At 45.3% G+C, this 10,999-nt stretch overlaps 1 pseudogene; it reads right to left on the bottom strand.

Annotated features, from left to right (window-relative positions):
* Nucleotides 1-9,303: 9,303 nt before the first annotated feature.
* Nucleotides 9,304-10,622, bottom strand: LOC141991356 (prolactin-releasing peptide receptor-like; annotated as a pseudogene).
* Nucleotides 10,623-10,999: the final 377 nt, after the last annotated feature.

Here is a 10,999-nt window from a genome sequence, read left to right as displayed (position 1 = left end):
CCTTCCACTTCTTGTAAGCTTCTTTTTTATGTTTAAGATCCGCTAGGATTTCACCATTAAGCCAAGCTGGTCGCTTGCCATGTTTACTATTCTTTCGACTCATCGGGATGGTTTGTCCCTGTAACCTCAACAGGGATTCCTTGAAATACAGCCAGCTCTCCTGAGTTCTTGTGGCACCTTAGAGACTAACAAATTTATTAGCACATAAGCCTTCGTGGGCTACAGCCCACTTCACCAGATGCATAGAATGGAACATATACATAAGGTACCTACATAAGGTATACCTTATGTATATGTTCCATTCTATGCATCCAATGAAGTGGGCTGTAGCCCACGAAAGCCCACGCTCAAACAAATGTGTTAGTCTCTAAGGTGCCATAAGTACTCCTGTTCTTTTTGCGGATACAGACTAACACGGCTGCTACTCTGAAACCTACCTTTGTGATAGATGATTCCTTACACCAAGGATCACAGCAATATTTAGGTTAATCCCTGTCTCAAAGGATCAGTCAGTTACTCCAGGTCACCTACACTGTACATCTCACACCAAAGACACTGCTTGCAGATAATCCTATAATAAACTATCTAAAGGTTTATTATATAGGACAGCTTTTCACAAATTGGGGGGAGCACTCCCACCCCAGTGGGTGCAAAAGGTTCTCTGGCGGGGAAGTGAAGAAACTTCGTTAATATCACTTTTCACAGCAGACTTACTAGCATCCCATGGCCATCCTTACTTGTGCTGCCGCTGGCGATAGGGCGCTAAGTCTGCTGTGGAAAGTGATACTGACAAATATCCCTTTTCACATTGCCATGCTTATCTCTGCACTGCTGCTGGTGGCGCTGCCTTCAGAGCTGGGTGGCTGGAGAGTGTGGCTGCTAGCTCTGGCAATGTTGTTTGCGGAGCAGAATTTAAAAAATAGTCCTGCACAAGGCTGTACAGTAATGCACAGATTTTGGCACCATAAAAAGCACCAAGGCGTATACTAGTTATAGAGGTATAAAAGTAAGAATCAAAATCACTGTCTGCCGGTGTAAGGGCCATTTCTCACTCTGACAGTCTGAGGCCCTGTTCTTAGGCTAAGGCCTTTGGCTAAGCAGCAGAGGCAGCCATAAGCTGGGAAGCGACCGGTCACATCCTCACATTCCAAACTAGGCACACTGAAATAAGGTGCTATTGGGCTGTTAGGAATACAATCCTGTCCTGATAATGCCTAGTGCCTCCAGAGAAAGGGAAGTGCCTAGAAAATGTAAAAGGAAACTTAGTTTGATAGCATCCTGTCTGGCAAGAATTCACTTATCAATAGCTGGGATCTGAAATCCTCATTTCTGTGTTTGTTCTATCACTGTAGTCCCCATTTCCCTATTGTTTGTCTGTATAATCTCTGTCTGGTTCTGTGATTGTTCCTGTCTGCTGTATAATTAATTTTGCTGGGAGTAAGCTAATTAAGGTGGTGGGATATAATTGATTAAATAACCACGTTACAATATGTTAGGATTGGTTAGTTAAATTTCAGTAAAATGATTGGTTAAGGTATAGCTAAGCAGAACTAAAGTTTTACTATATAGTCTGCAGTCAATCAGGAAGTGGGGGGGGGAATGGGAACAGGGAATGGGGGGAAATTGGAATCATGTTTTGCTAAGGGGCGGAATGGGAACAGGGACACAGGTAAGGCTCTGTGGTGTCAGAGCTGGGAAGGGGGACACTGAGGTAGGAAACTGGAATCATGCTTGCTGGAATTTCACCCCAATAAACATTGAATTGCTTGCACCTTTGGACTTCGGGTATTGTTGCTCTCTGTTCCTGCAAGAAGGACCAGAGAAGTAAGCGGGTGAAGGAATAAGCCCCCTAACAGTAAGAGAAGGCCCTTACACCAGCAGACAGTGATTTTGATTCTTTCTTTTATACCTCTATAACTAGCTAAGTGATAAGAATACACCTAAATTCTTAGAGTATAGGTCTTTAGAGACAGGCCTGAATATGTATATCCTAACAATTAGTATTAGATAAAGTATTGTGGTAAAGATGTGTCAGATTATGCATGGAGATAGATATGGTGAAACTTTGAAAACTATTCCTTTGTCACAGGATACGGTGAGCAGGCAGATCAATGAATTTCCTGAAGCTATCAAATTGCAAGTTTTGACTCGAGTTAAACAAAGCACAAAGTTTGTCATACAACTTGATGAGACCACTGATATCGCGAATTTGGCTCAACTCATGTTTGTCAGGTAGTGCTATGAGGATGAAATTCTGGAAGATATGCTGTTCTTCAAACCACTTGAGGGGCAAAGTATGGGAGAAGACATCTTCAATCTTGCGAATGAATTCTTCAGAGCACATGGCTTGTCATGCATTGGCGTATGTACTGATGGCAGAGCGGCAATGGTGGGTCCCAAGAAGGGCTTCAGAAGGAAAGTACTCAGCATTGCACTCCACATTAAATTCACGCATTGCATGACACACCTAGAGTCTGCCTTCTTGAAATCCATTATCTTGATTGTGCTGTTTTCCCTCCTACCATTCCTTAGAATCATGAACTCTACCATTTCATGATCACTTTCACCTAAGCTGCCTTCCACTTTCAAATTCTCAGCCAGTTCCTCTCTATTTGTCAAAATGAAATCTAGAATAGCCTCTCCCCTAGTAGCTTTCTCCACCTTCTGAACTAAAAAATTATCTCCAATACATTCCAAGAACTTGGATAATCTGTGTCCTGCTGTATTATTTTCCATGTCTGGGTAGTTGAAGTCCCCCATCACAATCAAGTCCTGTGTTTTGAATGCTTTTGTTTGTTAGTTTAAAAAAACCCTCATCTACCTCTTCTTCCTGATTAGGTGGTCTGTAGTAGACCCCCTACCATGACATCGCCCTTGGTTTTTACCCCTTTTATCCTTACTCAGAGACTTTCAACAACTCTGTCTCCTATTTCCATCTTAACCTCAGTCAAAGTGTATACATTTTTAATATATAAAGCAACGCATCTTCCCTCTTTTCCCTGCCTGTCCTTCCTGAGCAAGATGTACCCTTCTATACCAACATTCCAGTCATGCGTATTATCCCACCAAGTCTCTGTGGTGCCAGATGTGCCATAGTTGTGTTTATTAACTAGCATTTCAAGTTGTTCCTCCTTATTCTCCATACTTCTCACATTAGCATACAGACATTAAGATACTGATTTGATTTTCCCCCTATGTTCTCTCTTGTCTCTCCCTTATCCCTGCTATAATGTCCATGCTCCCCAGACTCCAACCCTTCTCCCAGGTCTCCAACCTGTGGGCTTTTGTCACATGCCCCCCATGAAAACTAATCTAAAGCCCTCCTCACTAGGTTACCCAGTCTGTATCCAAATATGCTCTTCCCTTTCCTCGATAGGTGGACCCCATCTTTGCTTAGCAGTCTTTCTTCCCAGAACAGCATCCCGTGACATTTTGTCAGATGTCCTTTTATTGCACCTTAAATTTCTCATGCTTCAGTTCTTGGCACCCGGCCATGGTAACTGCGGCACTTGCTGGAGCAATGAACAGGGCAGAGGACTCTTCTTCAAAGATTGTACAGCCACTCCATGAAGGTACTTCAGCCCAATCACTGCCGTAGTTTGTAGGTGACACTTCTGTTGAGGGAGGAATTGGAGGATCTGTGGCTAATGCACCACCCTTTCACTGTCTTCTGCACACTGCCAGACAAGGGACTGTACACAGGAGGGTTTTGCTCCCCCACGTCAGGCCCATCAAGCCAACCCCAATTGCAAAGCACAGTTGCTCTGACTGAGCTGCACAGGAGGCCTTGGTCACTGCAGTGAAGAAGACAAGGCTTTGCCCCTTAAAGAAAATTTTTGTTTTCAGCCACAGATGGTAATATTAAGCAGCAACTTGTTGATGATGCACTGTTTACTATCAACTCAAAATTATAGATAGGTGAATAAGTCATTTTGTATATAAAACCTGAACCCCTGCTAATCTTCAGAACTGAGAAGTTATTTATTATCTGTATTACTTTAATACTTAGAGGCCCCAACTGAGATCAAGAACCCATTGTGCTAAGAACAGTAAGAGAAAGTCCCTGACTCAAAGGGCAAGTGGTGGGAACAGAGGCGGATTAAGATTAATTGGGGCCTGGGCACAAAGGACATTTGGGTCCCCCACGCCCTATTAAAAACAGAAATATACCAAAATGCATTAATACAAAGACTCCGTGCATGCTCTTAAAGTTTCATATGCCTTTTAAAGAGATTACATGTTCTTATTTTGATTCTGTCACTTGTACCCCATCAAAGGTCCTTTTCACCACCATCTATTGATCTGAGAGTAGGTTAGGAAACTAATTACAGCCAAACTGTGCATATCATTCCCAGTAACATCTGTACATAGCAATAGGGAAAATGTGCTACATTTAATAAACTGTAAATGTCTCTCTCTTAAGTACTCATTACACTTACATTTTAATAACACAATCACATTACGTAACCTAGACTACAAACAGAGCAAATATGATATCATATGGGGGGTCAGAAGGGAGAGAGGAGGATGTGCAGGGGATAGAGGGGGCAGGAGGAGGTTGTCAGGGGCAATGGAGAATATGAAGAAGTAGGAAGGTCAGAGCAGGGCAAGAGGAAGACTGAGGGGTGTGCTGAGGAATGTGGAGGGAAGGTGGTAAGCAAGGGGGGGATTTGGGAGCTTGGTGTGGGAGAAGACAGAGGAGAATGCAAGAGAATGTGGGTCAAGAGCAGGCGCTGAGAGGGGCAAGGGAAAAGGAGTGGGAATGGGAGCAGCGAGGGAGTACAGGTGAGTGCAGAAGTAGGTGGGGGACAGGGACATCTGACAGAGTAAAGAGGGAGAATGTGAGAGGTTGGCAGTGGGAGGGAGCCAAGGCAATGGGAAGAGTGGGGCTAGAAAGGCAGCTCCCCAACCCCGGGGATTAGGGGAGAACAAGTCACATCACCCCGTCAGGATCAGTAGAAGGAGAGGTGCTGAGAGGCACACGCCAAGCGGAGTTTAAATCTCACAGATCAACCCACACGGAGTATTTATCAACACCCACAAGTTGTAGACCAACTTCAGGATTTGGGATTGGCAAAGGGCCGAGGGTGGCAATAGGAACAAGCCTCCAGCCTCCCCCTGCCAGCCATGCAGCTTTGTTATGGACACTGCACTCTGTGTCTGCCTTGGGTTCCCCCAGGCTCTGCTGGAGCCCCTTCCTCCCTTCCGTGGCACTGCCGCGTTCTGGGCTCCAGGCTTTCTCTGCCTCCCCAACCGGGCCCCACTCTGGATTCCCCTCTCCAGGTTTCCCCTGCCTCCCATCCTGCCTGGTCCTGCTCCGCAGCTCCAGTTTCAGCCACTGACCTAGGGATGCCCAAGACAGAAATGCAGGGGCTGCCTTTGGTGGAGGCGGCCCATGCCCAGCCTGACATCCAACATGGTGGCACCACTATGGCACCAGCCACCATGCTCTCCTACCTCAGTGAGAGATGGAGCTACTGCCGTGGACTCCCAAATTGACTGGGGCCCCAGGCGTTGAACCACCACTGGGTGGGAAGAGAAACAGAAAGGGGACGTGACTGCCTCAAGATCATAGAGCAAGTCAACAGTAGAGCTAGGCACAGAACCCAGGTTTTTTGATTCCCCATCTAGTGATCTAGCCACCAGACCATGCTACCTCGCAAGACAATGCTTTTTGAGGTTCTGAGATGATTGGCTCTGGGATTTTTTTTCTTCTCCCTGATTGATGGCTAGGACCTGTGCCAAGAATGCTGTAACACCACGGTAAAGTCTGTTCTCATTATATTTATGGCCGCTCCCAGGTAGCATTGTGAGGGAGAGAGGGAACACCAGCCCAACCCCTGAATAGGCAGAGAAGGGGAGAGGGCCTGCCAAGCTCCAATCACACTGCATAGGAACAGGACTATCTGTCTGATTCAGTCCACCAGATCAACCCTGAAGATGTGTCCAAGAGTGTAGTTAGGCTGCTGGGCCTATCTGATAACAGTGGTTAGGGGATCAGAAAATTACTAAAGGGAAAAGGCAGAAGAGCTAAGTCACAGATCAGTCAAAATTTGATCCCACCAAGAAACCTTCAGCTGTCCCCCTCAGAGAGAGCACACATCAGCCAAGTTGGAGTCACATAACTACCAGTGAAGTCCTGGCTTTCCTCTTCTCCCTGAACTGACTAGAGAATCACCAGGAACCTAGGATGCATCTCCACTTCCCTGGTTCATGCAGTGGCACAGATGACAAGCATGCACCATGCTGTGTGACTCACTGCTGTGTCAGATGTCCTCTGTCTATGGGCCCAGTTCCCAACAATCATTATCACTCTTCAGCTAGTAAGGAAATTTTCAGGGTATTCATGGTGCGAAGTGAAGGTCTTGCAAACCTCTCCAAAGACGTAGCTAATTTTGATAAAGCTTCAGATGGGCATTTGAGATTGTGCAGTCTGATCCAGTATGAAACCTTACTGGCATCAGTTAATTATAGGTACCAAAACAGAGGCTGGTTTTAAAAGTTTGCCCTAGAACTGTGGAATCACCAATTTTCCTGATCCCATGATTTTTCCAGTATGGCGTCCCATGACCTCTTCAAGAATTAAATCTTTCACTAACAGTCCAATTCTCTAGTCCTTTGTCCCACTTCAGTGTTGCTCTGAGTTCCTGCTCTTCGACAGCTCGTCATGCAGACTACAGTTACAATTTAACCAAGTAGTGAGGTTTGTTCAGATGATTACCCACCCATCAACTTGCCACCAGCAAAACAAACAAGGAAACGGAGATGCCAAAAGCCATGGTTCTTTTTTATTTTAAAAAGCATGAAAATCATGGGATCCATGCATCCTGTAACAGTGACAAATCCAGCCTTGTTGATTTCAGATACAGCTCACAATCTGCGTCTTCTGTTAATTAACAATTCCCATATTTAAATTACAGTTTATAAACCCACAAAGAGTTTTAGATGCCTGTTGTACTAATTCACACCTAGATAAAAGAGCAAACACATTCAATGTGAATGAGATGACAGTTCATGCCCTAACAGAGATTACTGCTTAATTAAGAAAAAAAAAAGACAGACTAGGGAAAAGAATACACAGGGAATTAGTGATGGGGTATGGACTCTTTCACCTCCAGTTCAATGCTACATATCTAAAAGGGGCAAGGGAGTCTGGAGTTAATACTCTGATCACTCTTCAGTAGCATATACCAAATAAATTGGTGGTCTCAGACTAGGTCCCAGTGGACAGGTGTACTAAAAAGCACCACCGCAACTAACACTAATTTGGACCTTTGGAGGCAGACTCAGCATGAGGTCAAGTATTGGTAGGGACCTGCGGACTGAACTAAGAAGATAATGTTTGTACTTCACAGTCCCAGAGACACAGACAAGGCTTTCATCTCAGGGCCAAAAGACCAAAAACATCAAGACACATGATCACAGCCTTTGATAGGCTGAGAAACTACTTACACTTGATCTTAGCTCTAAGGAGCCGAGAATACGACTACTACACTCTTTATCCTTAGATCTTAAAGAGGGCAGGAAGTTGTTTTAAATAGGGAGAAAACAGATGCAGAGGTGAAAGTGACTTGCCCAGCAGGTTAGAGGCAGAGCTGGCAATACAGGCCAGATATTCCATGCCAGATGTCCAGTGCCCTAACCTTTGCTGGACCTGTTTGAGAAATAAGACTTGAGTCTCCAGTACTCAGAATTCAGCACCTTTGGTGAGCACTATGTTCCACCCAACAAAATGTGTTGACAAATGTTTAAATCATCTGTTGCAAAAACCACAAAAACCTCAGAAAGCATGTGGCTGCTATGTGCCTAGACATTCAGTGTTGGCTAAGGCACTGTGTCCATCTGTTCCCAACCAAAAGTGATATCCTATTACGCAGCCGTGAAAATAAAGAGCCTGATCAGGGAGTGAATGTGATTTAAGTTTCCCATTGCTATTCTGCATATTCTGACTCCTTGCATATTCATTAATTCACAATAACTTCCTGCTGCTGTCTGCTAAAAAATGATTATGCTAATCACCATAGATGCTCAGACACTGTGGTGACGGGGAATATGATAGGAATCTAGATAGATGGAGAGACAGGCTTGTGTTGATAATGACACATGGTGTAATTTCAACAGCTGGTCATGAGGAACAGTTGCTCCAGCTATAGACTTCAATATTTATGTCTGTAAATTTCTAATAAGATGGGGGTGAACCCAAATAAAAGCATCTCTCTTTACTTTTCACCATATGCTCTTTTTAAAGGTGTCTTTTATTCATCTTTTTGTTGGTGCTGTTTGGTTTGCACATTTCATGTGTCAGTCCTTGCTCCACTTTTCTGCGTTGCTAAAATATAAAATGAAACACGTATCACAGCTGGGCACATCTGTATAACACTGCACATCTAGCTGCAGAATATAGTCCATGAAAGATGTTCTACATCAGATGGCTTAATTGGGAGCTCCACCAAGGACAGCGTTGCTCTCTTTTATATCATTTCCCTCCACCCTTCCCCCCGGCCTTCATTGTTCATCTTCTCTGTTCTTACCTACAGCAGGGCTATTTAGGGTACTGATAGTTTTATTATTTTAAAACCAAAACCAGACAGAGAATATAAAATCTCTTGAAGATTACAAAGGAGTCTTTCTAATTGCACAAAATAGGAAAATGTGTTGACCACTAACATTTCCAGATTTTTTTAAAAAAAGAGATCTATAGGGACACACCCAATATAGTCATCACCAATTGTATAATGGTATACACCACGTTCTGGAAGGCTCTGAGCATCTACAGTGGAGCTGCAGATACACAGCATCTCTCAGAGTGGGCACCTCTCCTTATTTACTGAATCTTCTTTTCAGGGAACTCTTGAAACACATCACTAAATGTCCCTTGCATCCAATTTCCTTTATAAACTATAACCCAGATTAAACCAGGAAAGAGGTAGGAAGGGGAAAACAGTTTCCACTGACTTTCAAAACAAATATCTATGAATGTGTTTAATGTATTTTAAGTAGCAAAACTAAAAAATGAATTCATTCACTCTCGCACGCACACACATACACCCCAGTCCTGGTCTCCTGGGCTAGCCCCTCCAAAGAAACAGTCTGCAGAGAACAAGTCTGACCTAGAGACATATGTTCTTTAAACAGAATTGATGTCCATAGCTTTCAAAGAGGAATCAGGCAAGTTGTGCCTGGCGCAGGATTAGAGCCATTCGGATGGCACATCTTATTGTTTTTGTTTGCAACTTGAGCCAATATACCATGGGAGCTCAGTGTAGGTCAGTGACCCTGCAAGAGGAGCTGCTGGGCGGCAGGTCAGATGACAACACTCACTGTCATGCTTTGCCCATAAGGAGCCACTTTCCTGTGCCAGACCAATAACTTCTTTAGCTCCTCCCTAAAGCTATTGTGCAGCCAGCCATATATGAAGGGGTTGTATCAGGCAGAGCTCATAGCGAACCAGTGGCACAGCAGCTGGACAAGGCTAAGATAATAGGCATCAATGGCATTGATGTTGATGTCCCGGATGAGGTTGAAGGTGAGCAAGGGCAGCCAGCACAACCCGAAGACCACCACCACCATAACCAGCAGGCAGAAGGTCCTCTTGCGCCTGGCTCTGCCCCAGTTGGCCTGACTCTGAGTGATGGAGGGAGATCTTGGTGTAGGAGACCAGGATGGCTAGCAGGGTGCAGAGGTAGATGATAAGCAGCAGGAAGAGTACATAGGTCTGCTGCTGGTGCTCTTGTTCCCCCCAGAATTCCTTGCACAGGGTGAGCTCCTGCTTGCCAAGTTCCACGTAGTAGTTGTAGGCCATGGCTGGCAGTGCCAGGCAGCAACAGAAGATCCAGATGAAGAGCACCACATAGGCACCCAGGTGCAGTGAGATATGGCGCTGCAGTGGATGCACAATGACAATGTAGGGGTCCACGGCAATGGTGGCCAGGGTTAAGACAGACACGTAGACGGTGACAGGCTGCATGAAGAAGACAAACTAGCACATGGCACTGCTGAAGATCCAGCCGCAGGGCTCAAAGACATAGGCCAAGGTTAGTGGGATGCAAGTGGTGCACATGGCCACATCTGACAGGGCCAAATTCCTGATCAGGAAGTTGGTGACGCTGTGCATCTTCTTCACCCGCACCATGACGTGCACCAGCAAGCAGTTCCCCACCATGCCCACCACCACCATGGCTGTGTACAGCAGGATGATCAGCACCTTCAGCTGGTGCACCAGCTGCAAGCTCTGGAACAGTACCAACATCCTGTTGGTGGGTGGGGTGAGTGCAGACTGGCTCTGGTTGTGGTGAGCAGAGCCCGAGCCCGGGGCCCCAGTCTTCCAAGAAATCAGCCATCTTTGCCTAGAGGGCAAAGAAAGGGGGAAATTAGTGACCCCTCTACACTCTATGGTCACTAGTTGCACCTCCTCCTCCACTCCCCCAACGGGCCTTAGTGGTACCTCCTCTTCCAATCCTACCACAGGAACCAGTGGTCCCTGCACACACACATACCCTAGGGGCATTTATGGCCCCTCCACCCTTACACCACCTACATGGGCACATGTGCAGTTCAATCCTCCGATCACTGGAGAATAACGATTACCGTGAAAACACCTGGAGGAAGAGACTCATGGCCATCCCTTCTAGAAACATCCCTGCAGTGAAACCCTCCCATGAGCGCCAAGGATTGTCGTGCAAACACGTCGATGGAGAACATAAGAGGACACCAGAATTAGTGACCCCCTTTGCTTGCAGGCACACTTCCCATTTATATCCCTGCCCTCTCGGAAATTCAAGCAAAGAGAAAAAGCACCCAGATGATGCTATAAATGGCCACAAGCAGAGACATCTACCCACAGACAGGCATGCAATGACATCTCGCCGGGGACATAGATTGCAATGAAAAGCAAATGGATAAGGTAATAAAGTATAATCAGATACATCATACATTAATAATCCATAATTACAATACATGATGCAGCAAGCAATGAAGTACTATCAAAAGAAGCAAGTGG

This window comes from Natator depressus, chromosome 7 (assembly GCF_965152275.1).
Source record: "Natator depressus isolate rNatDep1 chromosome 7, rNatDep2.hap1, whole genome shotgun sequence".
NCBI classification, from domain to species: Eukaryota; Metazoa; Chordata; order Testudines; family Cheloniidae; genus Natator; species Natator depressus.
This window is presented reverse-complemented; position numbering and strand designations above follow the sequence as displayed.